This window comes from Mesoplodon bidens (genome assembly GCF_964165515.1).
Source record: "Mesoplodon bidens genome assembly, chromosome: 5".
Classification (NCBI taxonomy): Eukaryota; Metazoa; Chordata; class Mammalia; order Artiodactyla; family Ziphiidae; genus Mesoplodon; species Mesoplodon bidens.
In genome coordinates, this window is record NC_138161.1 from 73,856,142 (window position 1) to 73,864,754 (window position 8,613).

General features: G+C 46.0%; 1 pseudogene across 1 annotated transcript; it reads left to right on the top strand.

Annotated features, from left to right (window-relative positions):
* The first annotated feature begins 1,465 nt into the window (after positions 1-1,465).
* On the top strand, positions 1,466-6,331 carry LOC308617932 (annotated as a pseudogene). The gene is made up of 2 exons: positions 1,466-1,550; positions 5,472-6,331. The product of its transcript is annotated as an uncharacterized misc_RNA (transcript).
* Positions 6,332-8,613: the final 2,282 nt, after the last annotated feature.

Below are 8,613 nucleotides of genomic sequence, written 5' to 3' on the forward strand. Positions count from 1 at the left end.
GCACAGAGAAATAGTTCTCTCCTGTGGGACTTTCAGTAATGTAAGCATGATGATAAATCTGGACTGACAAGCCCTAAGAGGGAGACAAGAGGCAGTGGGTGGGAGGATGGGAGGATGGACAGCACACGCACATTGATGAGTACAGGCTCTGTCATCTGGCAGCTGATTTTTGCCAAGCAGAACGTGGGGCCTGTGTTTTCAGACCTCCTCATTGTTCAAGAAAGCCTGAAAACATTTTTATATGAAATATCTTGACTTCCAATATTTACCTCAAGCTTTCAAATTAGGTTCAGACCTCCTTCTTAAAACACTTTCATCATCATCTTCAATGACACTCTCCCAAGTGTCTCCCTTCTGTACCGGATGCTCCTAATCTCCTTTTCTGGGTCCTCTTCTTCTGCTCATCATCTAAAATAAGGGTGTCCCAGATCCACTTCTCTGCTCTATCTACATTCTCTACCTGGGCAACCTCACCTGATCCCATGGCTTTCAGCCACCTGCGCCACAGATTCCCAAACTTATATCCAGCCCTGACCTCTGCCTGGCACTCCAGACACTTGTCACCGTGACTTCTCCAAATAGATGTCTAATAGAAAACTCAAATTAACATGGCCAAAATGGAACTTTCCCCTGACCTACCCATACCTTCTCCTCCCCATCTCAGGAAATGGAACACCATCCACCAAGGTGTTCAAAACAGGAAAAAAAAAAAAGAAAAGCATTTCATGCTTTATGTAAAATTTATGTGTGGTATAATTTTGTTTTGTTCACACTTGTTTATAATATAATTTTTGTTCACACTTATGTCATTCCCCCTTTTTAGGAGACTCTTTCAGCCCCTTCCTCATCCCTTTCACCAGGAAAATCCCTATTTATTCTTCAAGAATCAATTCCAGCATCATCACCTCCAGGCAGGACTGATCACATAATTTTCTGGGCCCCATGCAAAATGAAAATGTGGATGAAATCAATCTACTTGTCACATGTTTGGTCACCCCAAGCCAAGTGATTGTAGCCTCTGCATGGGACACTCTTGGCACCTGAATGGAGGGTGAGAGAGAGGCCCTCATGAGTTGCCTAGACAATGAGCCTGTGGAACTGCCAGCGCAGGGCAGGGACAACTGCCACCTTGCCCCACCCCAAGACACTGCGGGGCACAAGCCTGACCTTGACCCTCTTTGCTCCTGTGCCTGGTCTCGGCCTGGGATGGAGGGTGATGGCAGTATGCAGGTCTCCCCCTGCAAGGCTCACTGCCCCATGGCTCCAATGGCTGAGGATGGGCTACTGAGAACCCCTCCTGTGGAGACAGGGAAGCAGAGGAAGGTGGGACTGCACTGAGCTGGGCTCCAAGCCCCGGGTACATGCCCATTGTCCCACTGAACTGCACCTACAAAACACACATTTCAAGGATAAAGCTACAATATTAAGATTTCAAAAGGAGACCACAGAGCATTCAACCCCAAGCATGAGCACTTCTAAGCATGAGGCCCTGAGATGCCGGTTGAATGCCCATGAAGCTGGTCCTGCCTCCGAGAAATTTTCTCTGACTGGTCTCCCCAAACTGAACTAGCTGCCCCTTTCTGTGCTCCTTGCTTACCCCCTGTTTGCATGTACCACTACATTTAGCACATTATCTTACATTATCTATTTATATGTATGTTTCACAAACTATTTTGTAAACTTCATAAGTTCAAGGAATTTGGCTAAATCCTTTTTTCTTTTTAATTTCTAGGCCTCAGTATTGAAACTGCTTATCAGTAGACCTTTGATAGGTGTTCAAATGACCTGACAAATATTCTAACTGGCTGAGCAGAAACCAATTTATACACCATCCCTTTTCGGCCCTGCCAACACCCTTACCATGGTTGTCTCCCTTGTGTTCCAGCCCCAGCAATGGATCACAACTGATCCACAGTTTTACATCCCCACTACTATAGCCACTGCCACCACCACGGACTAGGAAGTTTCCATGCACAGCTCCAACTGACAAGGAGAGATCATCACATCTGAACATCTGAACACTCACGAGATGGGATCCACAGAGGCTCTGGCTTCCTCTGGGGAGCTGGGAAAGGCTGCGTAACATAGCTGGAAAGGTGAGAAAGTTAACATCCTAAGGAGGCAGAATTCAACAATGAAAGGCAAGAGATAGAAAGGAGTCAGCAGATATTTACCTGTCTTTCCTTCCCCTAATGGATTGTTCTGAAATGCAGTCATTTTATTTGGCCTCTCTGGAAATGTCCCACAAGGCTGGGCAACCAGCCATGATTATTCTGAAGTCATAGCCAGCTTGCCAATACTCCTCCTTGTAGTTTCTTACCCTACTTAGGGTAAGTTTAGGGATATCAAGTTGCCACTGCAACTGATCAAATGGGGGTAATGATAATTATAGTACTTTTGCAGCAGTCGGCTACTTATGATGGCACTGAAACCCTTGATAGGCTCGGGGCAGCTAATTGTCGTTTTAAGGCATTCTGTGAAAGCCATAGATGGCTTTAAGGCAGGTAGTAAGTCCAGATCATGAACACATCAAGCAAGAACCAGAGGAACATCTGTGGGGGTAGATCTTGAGGGTGTTGGACCCTCAAGTGGAAATGGAATTTAAACTAAGCAGGAGAAATTTGTTGAAATGGGCAACTCATCCATAAGTTGGAATTTAGTGTCTAGCAAGTCTTAATAATGTCCTAATAAAATTCAGTGTTTACCAGTCCTAATAGTTAGCTGGGATGACTCCATAAAGCCTGGATTCACAATGGCTCAGTTAGTTGAGGTGGATTTGTTGGAACTTACTTGGCAGAGTAATGAGAAAGGGATGAGAAGGCTCAGGAAAAAGAGAATATTAGAATGAAGACATGCAAACCCACTACCTGAGTATATTCTCCAGGAGGGGACACTCCCCTCGCTAAGAAATGTACCCATGATGGGAGAGCCAACATCACTGAGAAACTCACTGTTGGTTGTCTTCTTCAGGCCAGGGTTGACAGTGGAAGATCCTGGCATAGCACTGGACTTTATATCAGTGGAGATATTGGGATTCTGGAAAGGCAGAAGCCAGGGGGGATATAATTACTAAACTGAGTAGTACGGTCAGAATGGCAATCAAAGTGCCTTGGCCCAAAGTGATTATTACCTCAAATTGATGATGGTTTTCCTAAAGGTAACATAGACAAACCACCATCTAAGAGCATTGGTTGTCAAAGTGTTGTACTAAGATCAACAGCTTTAGCATCACCTAGGAAATTCTTTGATACGAAAATTCTCAAACCCCACTCCAGACCTACTAATATAAAAATTCTGGGGATATGGCCCAACAATCTATGTTTTAACTAATCCCCTAGGTGATTTGGGTACATGCTAAAGTTTAAAGACCATTGACTAGGCTTTTGTTTGATTTGTACAACCAAAAAAATTCAAAACTGATGATCATAAGGCTGATGTCAGACACTGATGGAAAACTGAAATTTCCAGTTACTAGATCCAAGCCAGTTCATAGAGCCAGAGCCCATTGATTAAAGGGAATATTGGGTCCCCACAATTCCACCACAGCATGGCAAGTATCTCTCTAACCTTTCCTCAAATTTGTCAGAGTAATTGTGTGCTGAAGAAAAGGGAGTACCCAGATTTTTTTTTTTTTTTTGCTGCACCACGAGGCATGCGGGATCTCAGTTCCTCAAGCAGGGATCAAACCTGTGCCCTCTGCAGTGGAAGTGCAGAGTCTTAACCACTGGACCACCAAGGAAATCCGCAGATGTCTTGAGGATAGTTAGAATGAGATCACAACTGACAGCAATATTAGAGAGCCCCAAACACCACCATGGTCCTCCAGTTAAAAGGGAGCTTTATAGATACCAGATTGTAAATGGTGTTTGGGTTCAAGTGCATCTCACAATGGATCCAATAGATCCAAGGACCCACTCTGTTGCAGTATCTCTAGTCTCTGAATGCCTAATGGGATAGATATACTTAGAAGTATGTCCTTGGTTTCCTGACCTATGAATTAAGGAACATTATGATTAAAAAAGGTGCAAGGCACCTTCCCTCCAGGCCAAGACAGTACATCAGAAGCAATATCACCTGCCAGACAAATTGCAGAAATTACTACCAAAAAAGACTTAAAAGACTCAGGGATGGTGATTCCCATAATATACCTAGTCATTTCACCTACCTGGCCTCTGCAAAAAAAATCATGTGGATCATGGTGGGTGCCAGTGGACTACTATAAACTTAAAATAGTATCCCCAATTATAGTTTCTGTGCTAGATATGAATTTTATGGGAGCAAATCAACTCAATCTCTGGCACTTCATTTGTGACCACTGTTTTGCTGAATGCTTTATTCCTGATTCTCATCAATAGAGAGGATCAAAAGCAGCTCATCTTCATGTTTCAAGGACAGCAGGAAGTCTTCACTATCTTGCTCTAGGTCTGCGTTAATTTTCTGCTGTCTGTCATGGTCTATTCTATAGTGATCTCCATTATCTTGCTGTTCCACCATGCACCATGCTAGCCTTCTACACTGATTGACATTTTACTAATTGGACCTAATAAGGAGAACAGGTCAAGTAATTCAAATACCCTATTAAAACACATATATGGGCTTCCCTGGTGGCGCAGTGGTTGAGAGTCCACCTGCTGATGCAGGGGACACGGGTTCGTACCCCGGTCCGGGAGGATTCCACATGCCGCGGAGCGACTGGGGCTGTGAGCCATGGCCGCTGAGCCTGTGCATCCAGAGCCTGTGCTCCACAATAGGAGAGGCCACAACAGTGGGAGGCCCGTGTACCGCAAAACAAAACAAAACAAAACACATATGTGTCAGAGGGTAGGCAGTAAGTCCTTGATGATCAAGGGGTCTGCAACATCAGTGAAATTTTTAGGAGTCCAGTGGTCTGGAACATGAAGGGCCATACACCCTGAAGTAAAGCCTGAGAGCCTGACAATGGTACACCAAGTAACTGTGCAATTGGAGCTGCCCGTCATGAGCTTAGTGTTAACAGAAACTCCCAGAAGAAGGTTGAGAGGCAAAGAAGCAAACTATTGCATGAAGGAAATGGTAGATTTAGGGAGACTCAAGTACTCCAGAAGATGCAAAAAAAAAATATGACTTGTTGGCCTAGACCTCCATATCGCCTGCCTCTGCTGCATTGATGCAACTCTCTCAGCCCACACCTATTCCAACTGAGGGAGAAAGAAAGACCTTGAACTCAAGTCAAAGACAGTTTGGTAGTATTCTATATTGGGTCCTATAGAAATGGATCGCTGCTACATTATGCCACAAAGAGACTCCTAATAACCAGGTAAATAGATTGACCTATTTTCTGGGTGTCAGTCAGCTTCTCTCCTTGCTCAGTTCACTGCTTGCACAATGGGCTAATGAACAAAGTGGCCATGGTGGCATGTTCAGATCCTGTACACGAATCCAAAAGCAGGGGCTCCAGGGGAAGTAGGGGTGAGAAGTGGCTGCAGCTCCAGGCAGAGGAGGCAGGAACCCGAAGGCGAGCAGGGGTCGGGTGGGCACCACGGCGGGGGTCACCATCGAGGCAGTGAAGCGCGAGACCCATGTTCTGAAGCAGCAGGCCGGTGACGTGGAGGAAAGGGCCGAGCGCCTCCAGCGAAAGTGGAGGGAGAAAGGCGGCCTGGGAACAGGCTGAGGCGGCCTCCTTGAACCGTAGGATCCAGCTGGTTGAAGAGGAGCTGGACCGTGCTCAAGAGCGCCTGGCCACTGCCCTGCAAAGGCTGGAGGAAGCTGAGAAAGCTGCTGATGACAGCGAGAGAGCCATGAAGGTCGCTGAAAACCGAACCTTAAAAGAGGAAGAAAAAATGGAGCTCCAGGAAATCCAACTCGAAGAAGCTAAGCAATTGCAGAAGAGGCAGGTAGGAAGTACGAAGAGGTGGCTCTTCGGTTGGTGATTATTGAGAGAGACTTGGAAGGCACAGAGGAACGAGCTGAGCTGGCAGAGTCCCATTGCCGAGAGACGGATGAGCAGATCAAATTGATGGAAGAGAAGCTGAAGTGTCTGAATGCTGCTGAAGAAAAGTACTCTCAAAAAGAAGACAAATGTGAGGAAGAGATAGATTCTTACTGATAAACTCAAGAGACAGAGACTCATGCTGAGTTTGCTGAGAGATCGGTAGCCAAGCTGGAAAAGACAGTGGGTGATTTGGAAGATGAACTGATATGCACCAAAGAGGGGCACGTCTGTACACAAAGGATGCTGCACCAGACTCTTCTTGACCTGGATGAGACGCAGAGCGCCCCAGTCCCGCCCTGCACTGCTCCTCCCTCTGACCCCGACTCCGCTGAGGCCAGCCTGCCCGAAGCTGACCTTTAAACTGATGGTTGACCTTTAACTGGAAGGCTGCTTTCTCCTTTCGCCACGTCTCCCACCCCCTCCCCTGTGTCCTTTTCCCCAAACTGTCTCTGCCTCTCCCCAGAGATTCCAGTTGGACTAGAGGCTGAGCACTTTTGGGAACAACTGTTTAAGGGAATGTGAGCACAATGTAAAGTGTCTTTAAAAGCATGCTGTGAGGTACACATTTTATAATTACCTTTTTTCTTGTTGATGTAGCAGCCATTTGTAAAACATTCCAGATAATTCCATAGTTCTGAAGCAGCAGTCTAATCCCTGTCTCACTTTTGGAAGGTAACTTTTCAGCTTAATGCATATTGCCCTCTCCGTAGAGGAGGGGAAAGGTATGGGCCTGCCTTCCTGAGAGCCAAACAGCCCAGAGAAAGGCTCCATTTTGGGAAACCTCGTTGCTCTGTGAAAAGTACCCACCAAACCAGAGAGGTGATTCCAGGAGGAGTCAGCAAAAAAAAAAAAAAAAAAGTGCTGTTCAGGTTTTCAGCTGAAAATCGTATCTTGGGGCAACTGTTTTTTTTTTTTTTTTCATCAGAAGTGACCAAACAAATTTAAGATGGCGAGGACTTCCCTGATGACGCAGTGGTTAAGAATCCGCCTGCCAATGCAGGGGACACGGGTTCGAACCCTGGTCCGGGAAGATCTCACATGCCGCAGAGCAACTAAGCCCGTGCGCCACAACTACTGAGCCTGCATGCTAGAGTCTGCAAGCCACAACTAATGACCCTGCGTGCCACAACTACTGAAGCCCGTGTGCCTAGAGCCCGTGCTCCACAACAAGAGAAGCCACCACAATGAGAAGCCCGCGCACCGCAACAACGAGTAGCCCTCGCTCGCCACAACTAGAGAAAGCTTGTGCGCAGCAACAAAGACCCAATGAAGCTAAAAATAAATATATAAATTTATTAAAAAAAAAAAAAGAATCCGCCTGCCAGTGCAGGGGACACGGGTTCAAGCCCTGGTCCAGGAAGCTCCCACACGCTGCAGAGCAACTAAGCCAGTGTGCCACAACTAGTGAGACTGTGCTCTAGAGCCCGTGAGCCACAACTATTAAGCCTGCGTTCTAAAACCCACAAGCCACAACTACTGAGCCTGCGCTCTAAAGCCCGTGAGCCACAACTACTGAAGCCCGCGCGTCTAGAGCCCGTGCTCCGCAACAAGAGAAGCCACCGCAATGAGAAGCCCGCACACCACAAGGAAGAGTAACCCCCGCTCGCCGCAACTAGAGAAAGCCCGCGTGCAGCAACGGAGACCCAACGCAGCCATACATACATACATACATACATTAATTAATTTAAAAAATGGCGAGACTTCTGTCTGAGACCAAATCCTTGTCCTAGCTCTACCCCATTCCCAACCGCTCACAGAATGGATCATGTGCCCCTTATGTTGAGGTGACCACTTATTTGCTCTCCTGCCTCCTTGAAAGAAAGAAAATTATGTTTTGCCATTGATTGCCATCTGAAACTCATCTCAGCACCCTTTCCTGGGTCTGAAGCTGCTGTCTCTAACAGTGCCATCTCATTGTGCTTTGTATCAGTTAGCGCTGGAGAAATCTTAAATAGCTTATGTACAAAGCTGTTTTTAAGTTTTATACTATTTTGAAACTTTGCTTCTTTGGGGTTGGGGTACACTGGTCACCCCATCTGGCTGTGAGAGCTCTCTAGTCTGTGGGCTGGGAGTGTGCTGATTTTTAAAGTTTCTTTCCCCACACAATCCCTCCTTTCTGGTGAGGTTTGTTAGGTGTGCATACTGCAGCTTAATTAGCTTAAAATGTACTCTCCTTTGGTGTGGTCTCTTTGGGGGCCAGTTGGGAGAAAGAAAAACCAATAGTGTAACTGTTTTGATACTGAAAATTGATAAACGTCTTTTTGAAATAAAGAACCAGTCCCTCCCCTCTAATAAAAAAAAAAAAAGCAGGGGCTCTAGGAACCAAGAATCAGCCTATCTTCTACCGCTTTTAACGACCCACTTGCAGAATTTATGCTATCTGTTTCTACAACCTTATATCTGCTGCATTAGAGATCCTGATTCCCAAGGTAGCATTGCTTCCTAGAAACAACATTGTTTCACTGAACTGGAAATTGAACTGCTTTGAACTCCTCATGCCAGTGGATAAGCAAGAAAAGAACTACTCTACTGACTGGTTTAGTTGACCTTGATTGTCATGAGAAGGTGGGGTTGTTGCTACACAATGGAGGCAAAAACAAGTACATCTGGATTGTAGAACTCACTGAGGCACCTCTTGGTGA